Source organism: Photinus pyralis, unplaced genomic scaffold (assembly GCF_008802855.1).
Source record: "Photinus pyralis isolate 1611_PpyrPB1 unplaced genomic scaffold, Ppyr1.3 Ppyr1.4_LG10, whole genome shotgun sequence".
Taxonomy (NCBI): Eukaryota; Metazoa; Arthropoda; class Insecta; order Coleoptera; family Lampyridae; genus Photinus; species Photinus pyralis.
Genome location: NW_022170250.1, coordinates 11,442,011 through 11,456,807, shown reverse-complemented (window position 1 = coordinate 11,456,807; position 14,797 = coordinate 11,442,011). Strand labels below are relative to the sequence as shown.

General features: G+C 37.8%; 4 long non-coding RNA genes across 4 annotated transcripts; 2 read left to right on the top strand and 2 right to left on the bottom strand.

The window, feature by feature from the left end:
- The first annotated feature begins 854 nt into the window (after window positions 1-854).
- Window positions 855-1,329, top strand: LOC116161927. Its single transcript, XR_004143450.1, has 2 exons — window positions 855-980; window positions 1,037-1,329. It is a non-coding gene; the product is annotated as an uncharacterized LOC116161927 (long non-coding RNA).
- Window positions 1,330-5,735: 4,406 nt separating this feature from the next.
- LOC116161928 lies at window positions 5,736-6,195 on the bottom strand. Its single transcript, XR_004143451.1, has 2 exons — window positions 6,087-6,195; window positions 5,736-6,032 (listed from the first exon to the last, which is right to left on the bottom strand). It is a non-coding gene; the product is annotated as an uncharacterized LOC116161928 (long non-coding RNA).
- Window positions 6,196-8,799: 2,604 nt separating this feature from the next.
- On the top strand, window positions 8,800-9,259 carry LOC116161930. Its single transcript, XR_004143452.1, has 2 exons — window positions 8,800-8,908; window positions 8,963-9,259. It is a non-coding gene; the product is annotated as an uncharacterized LOC116161930 (long non-coding RNA).
- Window positions 9,260-11,334: 2,075 nt separating this feature from the next.
- Window positions 11,335-11,767, bottom strand: LOC116162207. The gene is made up of 2 exons (XR_004143513.1): window positions 11,697-11,767; window positions 11,335-11,626 (listed from the first exon to the last, which is right to left on the bottom strand). It is a non-coding gene; the product is annotated as an uncharacterized LOC116162207 (long non-coding RNA).
- Between the last annotated feature and the right edge of the window lie 3,030 nt (window positions 11,768-14,797).

Below are 14,797 nucleotides of genomic sequence, written 5' to 3'. Positions count from 1 at the left end.
AGCGCAGTAATATCGTCATTCTTTACTAGGTAATGGAATCTTCGTATACCGGGGGGGGGGCTCCCGAAATAGCATCGCACTTAAAACAGCGGTCCCGTAGAGTGTAGAGTATGGAATACTCTTCGGGAAAGAAAGATTCCACTGTTCATTCCTACAAACTATCATGAGCGCCCTGATCGCTCATTGTTATTGGGAAAGAACCTAGCCCCAGGGGGCCTGGGGGTATTCCTAGTACCCCTTCTCCCAGTAAAACGAAGATTTTTTATTTCCTTTTCGCAAAGGTTGACACAGGGGTGCTAGGGGTAGTAAAGCAGTAATGTAGAGTGACCTGAGGTAATTCTGGGTAATCGAATCTTCGTACACCGAGAAATCTGAACTCCTCAAAGTTAAAAGTTGCAGATCAGACAAGGGAAAAACACACTGAAGAATTTTGAGGAAAGATGAAAAACGGAAGATGGATAGTAAAGCGTGGGAAGGGAAGGTTTCTTGCTCTCTCTTTCGCCGTCTTCACCCTTTTGACTTTTTTGCTTTCTTCGGCTACTCTGATCACTACAGTATTTTCGATTTCGTCACATCCTTTGACTTCCTCAATTTTTTGTTTTGTTTTGAGGCCTTTGGCGTTTCATTGCCTTCCTCGTTTTTCGAGGCGCAGACCATCCTAGATTACCTTGTTTTTCCATGCCTCCTCGGCATTACAGTGAGTAACTAACTGCTGTCTTTAAGGCTTTATGGAAATTTCTCCAGTAAGTGTAGTTGTTGATTTACGGACAATAAAGGATGTAGGAAAATACCTTAATTGCTCAGTCTATAAAGGCTAAGTAGCACTTGCTCACCATTTTTACTAATTAAGCATAATTAAAATTTACAAAAAGGTGAAGTTTTTTAATGAGCTTACATGCAAGTCAAGGTTTCCGCCGTCTGTATATAAAAAAGGGATTGGAATAGGGTCAGCACTGTGAAGTGTCTCCAATACTAAGCAAGTAAGTATTTTTTGTATTTCGTAATCAAACCATTTCTGATCTTGCAATTGCTCCAGACATGAAATACATCATCGTTATCTTGATCGCCTTCGCACTCTTCCACAATGCGATAGCTCAAGAATCTTGTGATCCCGGTAGTCAAGGACCCGGATGCGAGTGCAGTCGAGGTGAACCCTTCTGGACCGAAACCGACGCTGGTTGCGAGTTTAGATGCAAGGACGGAGATAATCTCCACGAATGTGGGGATACCACGGCGTAGGTGCTAAGACAAGTTTTTCAAGGTGTGCTGCTGGTGTATTTTAGTGATTTGGTGTGAAGTCTGTTTAGAATAAAGGGTACCTTACATTGATCTCTTATTTTTGGACTAATGCCCGCTTATCCTTTCAAAATTCTTACATAATAACCAAGCTCTTGTGTTCAAAGCTCCCAACGGGTCGTGGAAAAAAATTGCTTGAACTCTGACTTTGACTGAGTCTGTTCCTTTTGAAACAACCATGGTTTTTGAGGCCTTTCCTATTTTTAAGAAAAATAAGTATCCGATCCGATCCGATGAACCCGACAGTCCCAATTTAGTAAAGAAACCTGTAAAGACAGATGATGGAGCCGCAGCACGAAAATATTCTGCAGAATTCAGAGATTCGAGAGAGTTGATTAAAAAGTAACCGAGAAATATAAACACCTCAAAGTCAAAGGTGTCATATAAGGCCATCAGGGAAAGTCGCACTGAAGATGAATAAAGCGTGCTGGAAAGGGGGGGAATCTGAAGATTTCCTGCTCTCTTGCAAAGGTTACTATGGATGTTCAAGGGGTAGTAGTCAAGTCTATAATTCTAAACTTCTAAGACATACCCTCCAGACCCCCCGGTACTACGTTCTTCTGCAATAACAATGAGTGTTTAAGGCTCTCACGATACTTTAAAGGAACAGAGAGTGGATGGAATCTTTCTTTCCTGAGGAGTGTTTTTTGAACTAGTAGCTCAATCTTGGAACTGTTTGAAATTATGGATTCTACAGGCCCCATTCTATAAGAAAATTTTTTTCCGGGTCGATCTGAGACAATTTTTTTTGCGGGCCTCAAAAAAAGGCAGTGTATAACCTTCCTTTTTTACCAAAAATCGACTACACCAAATTTTCTCGGGAAAACACTTTTTCTTATTAATTTGGGTGCGTAGAATCCAAATCAATTCGTACTTTTTCGATCAGACTTCTCAATCAAAAGTTATAGACTAGAAAAAATTCAAAGGGCTGTAACTTTTGAACTAGTAGCCCAATCTTGGAACTGTTTGAAATTATGGATTCTACAGGCCACATTCTATAAGAAAATTTTTTTCCGGGTCGATCTGAGACAATTTTCTTTTCGGGGCTCAAAAAAAGGCAGTGTATAACCTTCCTTTTTTACCAAAAATCGACTGCACCAAAATTTCTCGGGAAAACACTGTTTCTTATTAATTTTGGTGCGTAGAATCCAAAACAATTCGTACTTTTTCGATTAGACTTCTCAATCAAAAGTTATAGACTAGAAACCAATGTCGAAAAAAAATTCAAAGGGCTGTAACTTTTGAACTAGTAGCCCAATCTTGGAACTGTTTGAAATTATGGATTCTACAGGCCACATTCTATAAGAAAATTTTTTTCCCGGGTCGATCTGAGACAATTTTTTTTGGGGCCTCAAAAAAAGGCAGTGTATACTGTATAACCTTCCTTTTTTGCCAAAAATCGACTGCACCAAAATTTCTCGGGAAAACACTTTTTCTTATTAATTTTGGTGCGTAGAATCCAAAACAATTCGTACTTTTTCGATCAGACTTCTCAATCAAAGTTATAGACTAGAAACCAATTTCGAAAGAAAATTCAAAGGGCTGTAACTTTTGAACTAGTAGCCCAATCTTGAAACTGTTTGAAATTATGGATTCTACAGGCCACATTCTATAAGAAAATTTTTTTCCGGGTCGATCTGAGACAATTTTTTTTTCGGGCCTCAAAAAAAGGCAGTGTGTAACCTTCCTTTTTTACCAAAAATCGACTGCACCAAAATTTCTCGGGAAAACACTTTTTCTTATTAATTTTGGTGCGTAGAATCCAAAACAATTCGTACTTTTTCGATCAGCATTCTCAATAAAAGTTATAGACTAGAAACCAATTTCGAAAGAAAATTCAAAGGGCTGTAACTTTTGAACTAGTAGCCCAATCTTGGAACTGTTTGAAATTATGGATTCTACAGGCCACATTCTATAAGAAAAATCTTTTTCCGGGCCGATCTGAGACAATTTTCTTTGCGGGCCCCAAAAAAAGGCAGTTATTACATCCCTTTTTTACCAAAAATCGACTGCACCCAAATTTCTCGGGAAAACACTTTTTCTTATTAATTTTGGTGCGTAGAATCCGAAACAATTCGTACTTTTTCGATCAGACTTCTTAATCAAAAGTTATAGACTAGAAACCAATTTCGAAAAAAATTCAAAGGGCTGTAACTTTTGAACTAGTAGCCCCATCTTGGAACTGTTTGAAATTATGGATTCTACAGGCCACATTCTATAAGAAAATTTTTTTTCCGGGTCGATCTGAGACAATTTTTTTTTGGGGCTCAAAAAAAGGCAGTTAATTACCTCCTTTTTTACCAAAAATGACTGCAACCACAATTTCTCGGGAAAACACCTTTTTCTTATTAATTTGGGTGCGTAGAATCCGAAACATTCGTACTTTTTCGATCAGACTTCTTAACAAAGTTATAGACTAGAACCAATTTCGAAAGAAAATTCAAAGGGCTGTAACTTTTGAACTAGTAGCCCAATCTTGGAACTGTTTGAAATTATGGATTCTACAGGCCACATTCTATAAGAAAATTTTTTCCGGGTCGATCTGAGACAATTTTTTTTTGCGGCCTCAAAAAAAGGCAGTGTATAACCTTCCTTTTTTACCAAAAATCGACTGCACCAAAATTTCTCGGGAAAACACTTTTTCTTATTAATTTTGGTGCGTAGAATCCAAAACAATTCGTACTTTTTCGATCAGACTTCTCAATCAAAAGTTATAGACTAGAAACCAATTTCGAAAAAAATTCAAAGGGCTGTAACTTTTGAACTAGTAGCCCAATCTTGGAACTGTTTGAAATTATGGATTCTACAGGCACACATTCTATAAGAAAATTTTTTCCGGTCGTATCTGAGCAATTTTCTTTGCGCCCCAAAAAAGGCATGTGTACAACCTTTCCATTTTTACCAAACCGACTACACCAAATTTTCTTGCGGGGAAAACAAATTTTTCTATTAATTTGGGGCGTAGAATCCAAAAAATTCGTACTTTTTCGAAATCAGACTTCTCAATGAAAAGTTATATCTATATATTTCTTTAACATAATAATTATTGCTGTACTAGCACCTCCCACGGTAACTTTACGTAAAGGTAATCGAATGTTCGATTGGTTTTTTTGTATTTTTGTATGTCCTTTGGGATTTAATTCTACTTTACGCGTTTCATCAGCTCTCTCGTCTTCCTTGACGTCTTCGTAATTTGTCCCTTCGCAATCTCCCTTATGCTGTTTTCGGTCATGTGAACTTTCCTCGCCTTTAGGCATTCGACGTCTTCGATCTCCTTGACGTTTTGCCAGATTCTTTGTCCGCTTTGGCTCCCTCTATTGTTTAATCTGCTTTGCCTTCCACGCTTTGCTATGCTAAAATCCTTTGATTTTCAGAATTTCTCGATTAGGTACTTAATTTTCCTGTGCTTCTTCACCCTCCCCATTTCCTCATATACTCAATCTTTTTCAAATTCCTTAGGCTTACTTGATTCCTCAAGATTAATCAGTTTCATGAGCTTTCTCGATTCCGGCTTCTTTGGATACATCAGCTTTGTCCATGTCGACAATCTTTTTTGTTTCCTAAGCTTCATATACGTGCCCGATTTTCNTAGCTGGAACTGCGCATGACTTTCACGCAACGAGTAGTCTAGACCAGTCGTTGCGTTCGATCAACTTTTCGCTCGATGTGGTAGGTTCGAGAATGCAGTGACATTCACGTTCACATCAAGGTCAGTCGATGTGAACAAAGCACATCTTCGGGAATCGACGCCCAGATTCTTTGTCCGCTTTGGCTCCCTCTATTGTTTAATCTGCTTTGCCTTCCACGCTTTGCTATGCTAAAATCCTTTGATTTTCAGAATTTCTCGATTAGGTACTTAATTTTCCTGTGCTTCTTCACCCTCCCCATTTCCTCATATACTCAATCTTTTTCAAATTCCTTAGGCTTACTTGATTCCTCAAGATTAATCAGTTTCATGAGCTTTCTCGATTCCGGCTTCTTTGGATACATCAGCTTTGTCCATGTCGACAATCTTTTTTGTTTCCTAAGCTTCATATACGTGCCCGATTTTCACTTCGCGTGTTTGGCTTCTTCAGACCACTCGGCCTCTTTGACTTTTCCCAACTCCCTCGTATTCATTTGCTTGTCCGTTTCCTTCAGCTCTCTTGGCTTGTTGGTTTCTTTGACTTCATCATCCTTAATTGCTCCCTGGGCATCAATGGTTTCCTTGGCTTCATGATTTCCGGTTTTTTTAGGATCCCTAGGTTGTGGTCTTCTTGGAAACTTATTTTTCTTTAAAATAGTAAAGGCCTCTTAAACCATGGTTGATTCAAAAGGAACAGACTGAGTCAGAGTCAGAGTTCAAACAATTGTTTTCCCCGACCCGTTGGGAGCTTTAAACCCAAGAAGCATGTAAAAATGTTGAAAGGAAAATCGAGCATTAGTCTAAAAACAAGATATCAACGCAAGGTAACCTTTATTCTAAACAGATTTCACATAAAATCACTAAAATACAGTGTGTACCAGTGGCACACCTCGAAAAACTTGTCTTGGTACCTACTCCGTGGCCTCACATTCGTTGAGATTATCCCCATCCTTGCACCTAAACACACAACCCTCGTCGGTTTGGGTCCAGAATGCTTCACCTTGAGTGCACTCGCATCCGGGCTCTTGACCCGCGGGATCGCAGGCTTCTTGAGCTATCGCATTGTAGAAGAGCGCGAAGGCGATCAAGACAACGAAGATGTATTTCATGTCTGGAGCAGTTGCAAGATCAGAAATGGTTAGATTACGAAAGAAAAAGTACTTACTTGCTTAGTATTGGAAAAGCTTCACAATGCTCACTCTATTCCAATCCTTTGCTTATATACAGACGACGGAATCATTGACTTGCATATAAGCTCATTTAAAAACTTACCTTTTGCACTTTGATTATGTTTAATTAATAAAAACGATGAAAAAGTGCAATTTAGCTTTCATAGAGTGAGCAATTAAGGTATTTTCCTCCATCATCGTTGCCCGTAAATCAAGAAGTATAATGTATACTTACGGGAGATATTTCCATAAACAAAAACAGAATGAGTTAATTAACGGCAATCATTAGCAATTTTAGTGTTATTTCGGTACAAATCGTAATTAATTATTCACTGTAATGTGCCTTTTAAAAATACAGTTCGCGTAAAATGTCCGGAACCATGGCCCATTTACTTGAAGATCTTTCAATGTCTAAGCGGACGAAGTCAAGGAATCACTGGAGACGAAGGCGATGTAGAAACTTAAACAACGGAAAAACGAGAGAATACAGGTAGACGCCTAAAGATGATATCGAAGAAATTGAAGAATCCAAACAAGTCGAAGAACTGGTTAAAGCAGAGAACGTTAACGAATTTGAATAAGAGAGACCTGGGAATCTGAAAAAGCAGAAGAAACCGAAGGGGCATGGAAAAACGAGGTAATCGAGGAAGTCTGAGAATCAAAAGGTCTGAGCCTAGTAAACGAGGAAGGCAATGAAGCGATTCAAAACAAAAAAAAGTCGAGGAAACTGTCGGATCCCTCCCTTTCCATCCTTAACTATTCATCTTCCGCAATTCATCTTTCCTCAAAATTCTCACTTTTGACTTGGTGGTGATGGACTTGTTTAGATTTCTCGGTTACTTTTTAATCAACCCTATGGAATAACCCCCCAGTATACGAAAATTCGATTACCCAGTAAAGGATGACTACTACCCCTAGAACATTCATAGTAACCTTTGCGAAAAGGTAACTGAATTTTGATTCACTGGGGGGGGGGGGGGGGATTCCATACCTTTTTATTTTATATTACTTATAGAACAGTCCTCTACTGGGTAATCGAATCTTCGTATACTTCATAAACCCCCCTTCCCCCTCACGATACTACGTTATTCCGCAACAAGGTGAAGTGTATGGAATACCTCTCAGTAAATCGAAGATTCGGTTACCTTCTCTTTTAGGTTACCATGGAGGTGCTAGGGGTAGTAGAGCAATAATTATTCTTTACCATCAGTGTTAGAGGTAAGGGAATTAAAAAAACACCCTTTACTGGGTAATCGAATCTGCGTATACTGGCAATTTGGCCCGTAAAATCCATAATTTCAAACAGTTTGAAGATTGGGCTACTAGATCAAAAGTTACAGCACTTTGAATTTTCTTTCGAAATTGGTTTCTAGTCTATAACTTCTGATTGAGAAGTGTGATCGAAAAAGTACGAATTGTTTTTGATTCTACGCAAAAAAATTAATAAGAAAAAGTGTTTTCCCGGGAAATTTTGGTGCAGTCGATCTTTGGTAAAAAAGGAAGGTTGTACACTGCCTTTTTTTGAGGCCCGCAAAAAAAATTGTCTCAGATCGAACCGGAAAAAAGTTTCTTATAGAAAGTGGCCTGCAGAATCCATAACTTCAAACAGTTCCAAGATTGGGCTACTGGTTCAAAAGTTACAGCCCTTTGAATTTTCTTTCGAAATTGGTTTCTAGTCTATAACCTTTGATTGAGAAGTCCGATCGAAAAAGTACGAATTGTTTTGGATTCTACGCACCAAAATTAATAAGAAAAAGTGTTTTCCCGAGAAATTTTGGAGTAGTCGATTTTTGGTAAAAGAAGGAAGGTTAAGTATTCAAATACTATGCGAAGTATTCGAATACTTCTCAAAGTATTCAAATACCTTGCGAAGTATTCGAATACTAAATATTTGTGAAAGTATTTGAGTTACAAATACAAATACTGCTTCCATAAAAGTATTTAATTACAAAGTATTTCAATACTTTAAAGGATTTGAATACTAAAAAGTATTTACAAAATCGAATACTGCCCAGCTCTGTCAGGAAAGAAGGGTGTCTGTTCGCATAAATTCTCAATAATAATAATAATAATAATAGCAGGAGTCCAGAACAGGTCCTTTGGAATCCCAAAGTAACCGAAAATATCAAGGGAGCCCCGTAGTTTAAGGTCAGGGAGATCCTAAAAGCCGAGGAACTCGACGATGCCAATTAAGTAAAGAAAGATGATGGAGCCAAAAGAACCAAAATATTCTGCAGGGATCCGACAGTTTCCTCGACTTTTTTTTTTGTTTTGAATCGCCTCATTGCCTTCCTCGTTTACTAGGCTCAGACCTTTGGATTCCAAGACTTCCTCGATTATCTCGTTTTTCCTTGCCCCTTTTGTTTCTTCTGCTGTTTCGGATTCCCAGGTCTCTCTTATTCAAATTCGTTGACAGATCTTCAAGGAAAATGGGTCATGGTTCCGGACATTTTACGCGAACTGTATTTTTGAAAGGCACATTACAGTGAATAATTAATTACGATTTGTACCGAAATAACACTAAAATTGCTAATGATTGCCGTTAATTAACTCATTCTGTTTTTGTTTTATGGAAATACCTCCAGTATACATATACTTCTTGATTTACGGACAACGATGATGGAGGAAAATACCTTAATTGCTCACTCTATGAAAGCTAAATTGCACTTTTTCATCGTTTTTATTAATTAAACATAATCAAAGTGCAAAAGGTAAGTTTTTAAATGAGCTTATATGCAAGTCAATGATTCCGTCGTCTGTATATAAGCAAAGGATTGGAATAGAGTGAGCATTGTGAAGCTTTTCCAATACTAAGCAAGTAAGTACTTTTTCTTTCGTAATCTAACCATTTCTGATCTTGCAACTGCTCCAGACATGAAATACATCTTCGTTGTCTTGATCGCCTTCGCGCTCTTCTACAATGCGATAGCTCAAGAAGCCTGCGATCCCGCGGGTCAAGAGCCCGGATGCGAGTGCACTCAAGGTGAAGCATTCTGGACCCAAACCGACGAGGGTTGTGTGTTTAGGTGCAAGGATGGGGATAATCTCAACGAATGTGAGGCCACGGAGTAGGTACAAAGACAAGTTTTTCGAGGTGTGCCACTGGTACACACTGTATTTTAGTGATTTGGTGTGAAGTCTGTTTAGAATAAAGGTTACCTTGCATTAATTTCTTGTTTTTGGACTAATGCCCGATTATCCTTTACAATTTTTACAACATAGCGTCTTGGGTTTAAATTGTGCCGGACTGTGGTACGAAAATCGCTAAGCTATCTAACTGTTCCTCAACCTGCTGATGCCGAGATTAAAGTTACATGGGCATTACTACAAGACAAACAAGATCATCTTCGTCGTCTGAACATAGAACATGGATTTAAGTCAATATTGAAATGACTGAAACCAAAGGATGTGGTCCAATAGAACTCTTGATTGGTTGCAACTGCAATTAGGATGGATTCTGTGTAACCAACATCGACTCGCAACACTACGATGATGGTGACATCAAAAAGTTATGGGAATTAGATGTTCTTGGCATAACAGACCCAAGAAGAATACATTTTAGCTGCAGAAGAATTCTTCGAGGAACCTGTGCCCTCGAAGTTACCGTGGTTAGCTGATCTTTCAGAGCTATGTAGCAATTACAACGTGGTAAAAAGAAACGACAATGAAGAAACTGACTAATGAAAAACTCGTTGAGACACGGTATTTAGACAATGGCTAGATCGGAAGATAATAGAGGACGTATCGAAAGAGCAATTTGGCAAGTTGCACATCTCGCGATCCGTCCTCGGTTAACCTCATTCTCATCACACTGCTCCGAAGAAATTTGCCATTTTTCTGGAGACTCGTACAACCAATTCGGTCCCTCCCACCAGCGAGATTCAATTAAATTGGAGGGTAGCACACCTAGAAATGGTAAATCAGCTGGCTTTTCCGAACCTGTCACATGATTGCATTCCGTAGGCGATGATAGAGAACAAATCTCTCGTCGTTTGATCCACGGCAGAACCATAGTGGAGTCATTCCAAAAATGATTTGGACAACCGAGATCGTAGGTGCCAGGAGTTCTAGTCTGGGTATCGTTGCTTTCTTCAAAAGAGCATTTCGACTTTTTGCAGCTAATAATCGAACGAAATCTTCTCCTCTTAAAAACACCACAGCTGCGTATGCGTTCTGGCTTCCATCACTGAAGACATGCAGACTCAACTCGTTGGAATCACGGAGAGAAAAATGTATCCAACAAGGAACCTTAATTTGCGCCAGAAGAACTTCTTCCAACCACCGTTGAAAATTCGAAAATATCTCTTATATTACTTGCTCATTCACTACTTTTTGTTCTCACTTCTTCCTCAGCAGTAACTTGGGCATGAAAAATGTACCTATGTGTAGCTGTCCGCTGGTCCGTTCAAACAAACTTTTAGGGTCTGGACAAATACATGAGCCTTGGTACTGTTGATGTGGGTATGGGTTTCCGTCAGAGTTTCCTCAATCTTATTTTGATGAATTGGCAACGTCAAACACATGAGAACGACATGTGGCTTACCACAGACTCACTCACTTAACAGAATTCTTACAATTTCTTGCTGCATGTCCTACTGTCAGGCACTTGAAGCAACCTTTTTTGCTGATCACGATCTTGTTCTTTTTCTCCAGCGAGCTTTTAAACAATTTGAGCCTTCGAGCGATTTCTCACAGAAAATGCAATTGCTCACATCACAATTCACTAACCCCACCGCAGTTGGGATTTTCTCTACAGTCCCTTTATCAGACACATGCTTCTTCTTCTCCTTTGCTGCTTGAAAACCTAATCGTTCAACTAGAAGTATTTATAAGCACCTCCTCATCCTTCTCTTCTCGGAATATTCTTCATCATAAATTACAGGGATCTTCGTAGCAGCCGAGGACATCTTTCCGAAAACGTTTTTCGAAATGCTATTAGTAGTATCTGTATCCTTTTGAGACGCCTCATAAATATCAATTACGTTAGATTTAACTTTTAATTAGTAAAAAAGGGTCTCCGAAAAAGTTCTGGCACAAGGCATTCATAAGTATTTCGGTCGTCAATTGTCTACCTGAGAACCGACCAACGGAGCTGAAGGTGAATATTAAAAAAAGTTGATGTATCCGAAGACAAAACACAAAAAGGCACGTGACGTCCAGTAAACTAGGACTGGGCGATTTTTCAAACAAGTCAACTATTTCCGTAATTTCGGAAATAAAGGAAGGGCCAAAAAAACGAAATAATTCAGGTTACCTTCTATTCTAGACATAATTGTTAGTAAACAAAACAAGTGCGTTTGTTTTTGTATTTAAACTGGCGCTGCTGCTGGTGCTGCTGCTATTTCTGCGCAAGTAAAGAGGGTCTCCTCACTCATGCACATGAACTGGCAGGATTCGGGCGTTCCACTCCAAAAAGCCTCACCTACTCCAGTGCAATCGCATCCAGGCTCTTGGTCACCGGGATCGCAAGGATCTTGCGTAATCGCAAAGTGGTAGAGTGCAAAGGCGATGAGGACAACGAAGATGTATTTCATTTCTGAAATAGATTGTAATTGATTTCAATGGACCTTTTTTAATGCACATTCTAATAGTGTAAAGATACTTACTTGCTGTTTGGTGTTGGATGAACTACACGATGCATTCAAATTCTAAGCTTATATACACAGCTTGCAAAGTCAAAAAAACTCTGATTCATTTTAAAAACTTTCCCTATTTTGCAAAACCTGCGATTCATTATAATTGCAATTACTGCTTAATTATCGAAAAATAAGATACATATTTATGCTTTGCCTTTGACTCATAGCAAATTTGGCAATTACGATTTTTTTCCTTCCCCATTAAGTTATAATCCAAAAAGATTAGATGCCCTTTGCACTTGTTAAAAAACCACTTTAGAAGCATGGGCACCAATTTTTTATTAATTAGCAATTTTAATTTTTGCAAAATACGCCAGTCATGAATAAAACTGCAATAAATGTTAATTAAACTATTAAATAATGACGCCCTAAGCTAAAGAATGGTTTATGTTAATCTGTGAAGCATCGTAACGACTAGCGCCAATAGGGCTTATATTTGGATTGTGATTATTTAAGGGTTGACACGTCATGTATATTTAAAACAAATGGTCATAGTATGTACAAATATTTTTGCATATTTTTATCACTTTAAAAGCCTTCAAAAAGTCTTTAACAAACCTCAAGGACGTTCAAAAGCGTTTGGAGTTGCTTAAAAGTCTTTAATAATCTTTTAGATTAATGAAACCATAGAGCACGCAAAAGTAATAGTTTACTTTTTCGAGGAAACTTAATAACATGCCTATTTTAATGCCAAGGAAGCCGAATGCCGAGTAGTGGGTTGACTTACCCTATCAGACCCTTACTCTGCCTAGGATTAAAAATATTGTATAGTGCTTAATGGTCTTAAAAAATATAGTTACGTTTTATTTTATTATTATGATTATTATTGAGAATTTATGCGAACAGAATTCGATTTTGTAAATACTTTTTAGTATTCAAATCCTTTAAAGTATTAAAATACTTTGTAATTAAATACTTTTATGTAAGCAGTATTTGTATTTGTAACTCAAATACTTTCACAAATATTTAGTATTCGAATACTTCGCAAGGTATTTGAATACTTTGAGATGTATTCGAATACTTCGCATAGTTTCCCGGGAAAACACTTTTTCTTATTAATTTTGGTGCGTAGAATCAAAAACAATTCGTACTTTTTCGATCAGACTTCTCAATCAAAAGTTATAGACTAGAAACCAATTTCGAAAGAAAATTCAAAGGCCTGTAACTTTTGAAATAGTAGCCCAATCTTGGAACTGTTTGAAATTATGGATTCTACAGGCCACATTCTATAAGAAAATTTTTTTTCCGGGTCGATCTGAGACAATTTTTTTTGCGGGCCTCAAAAAATGGCAGTGTATAACCTTCCTTTTTTACCAAAAATCGACTACACCAAAATTTCTCGGGAACACACTTTTTCTTATTAATTTTGGTGCGTAGAATCCAAAATTTGCGTGCTTCAAAAAAAGGCAGTGTACTTTTTTTCCCTTGCCGATTTTTTCGATTTGTGCTCTATTTAAATTCTTGAGCCATGTAAGTATTTCCTTTTTAAACCTGTTTAATAAGATGTAAGTTAGTATTGTAGTTTGATTTTTGCTAATTACCTTTAGTTCTTTGTTTTTGCCACTAGAGGCCATCCGACTAGTTATAAGCTTTCTTATTACAATAATTGTTGTGCTTTTGCACCAGAAGTTCCGGTTGCTTATCCCGTGTTTAATTCGGTATATTTGGGTGCAGTTGTATTTTTTTCCTTATCCTACTGCCATATTACATGCAAATTAGTGAAATTTATTTAAAATTTAAGATGAACATCAGTATATTTGTCATCTCAGTTTTGTTATTGATTCGAGTTTGAAAAACCGTATTGTTGTATCCCTTATGGAAGAGGTTAAACCATTTAAGTACCGTACCTGAAAATAAAATGAGCGATTACGAGTAGAGCGAGGGCCCTTTCTGGCATTATTCAACTAAGGATTTTTATTCTTGTTGGACTTTTAGGTTTTGAATGAGGAGAACTTAAACAACTATATGCGGATTTTGGCACGGAAATATCAATTATTATGGTGGGATTCAGGTCGATCCCATTCATGATGGCGGTTTGTTAAATTTGTGGAATATTCAAATATAGACATTGAGGTTACTAAGAGTTTGAGTAACGTAACATAATTCAATATTTGTGTGTTTATGGAATCGCAAAACCAGTCAACAAGAGCATTAGACTCCGCTAAAAAGCTTTTTTAAGATTTTAAGGACCTTTTAAGAGGTTAGCTTATCTGCAATTATATTCGAATTTTTGGATAGGAGCCTTTAAGACACTGGAACACATTACTTTTGAAAAGCATTAAGAAGCTTGAAAAGATCGCAAACAAATTTCTGAAGACTTGCACACTTTTAAATAGTACCCTTTTTTATCTTTTAGCTCTTAGAAGTTCTTAACGCACTGGGATTTTTTAGAGGACTACCAAGCTTTGAGTTTATTAGATTTTGAAAGCTTTGAGGATAACATTTGAAATGTGAACGTGTAACATCGCCCGACTTAGCTCCGATAAAGGTGGTTTACGTGTTTTAAAAATATTGGTGATTTGTGCGAGTGATGCATAACATGGCAAACAACAATACTAGTATTGTACGAACTTTTACTCTCACCCCAACCGAACTTTTTTCTACTGGAGATAACAATTAAACATATCAACACGCGACATAGAAACTTTAACCTGCACCTCAGGTCCGGGCAGAGGGCAGAATAACAATCTTCCGGCATGTGTGTATGCGGTACTTCCGATTTAATTCAACCTTGTACTAGAATAAGTTATTTTTTACGAAAAGTGAGCTCTTGTTACAAGAGCAGTTGTTGCTTCTGACAGAAAAACTTTAATCACCTTACAGTTGGAATCAAAATGTCCCAAACCTCAGGAAATCAAATGCTCCTACGTACGTATCAGCAGTAAAATCGACGCCCAAACCACTTTTTCCACAGAAAATCAGGGCAATAGGTACATGCACGCAGATGAGAACCTCAAACTATGATTATGTAAAAAGCAATAGGTGATATAATTCTGCCCCAAAAACACATAAACCTTTGCATCCAGGAATCTCCAACAATAGAATTTGTATATTACCTAGCAAACCTGATA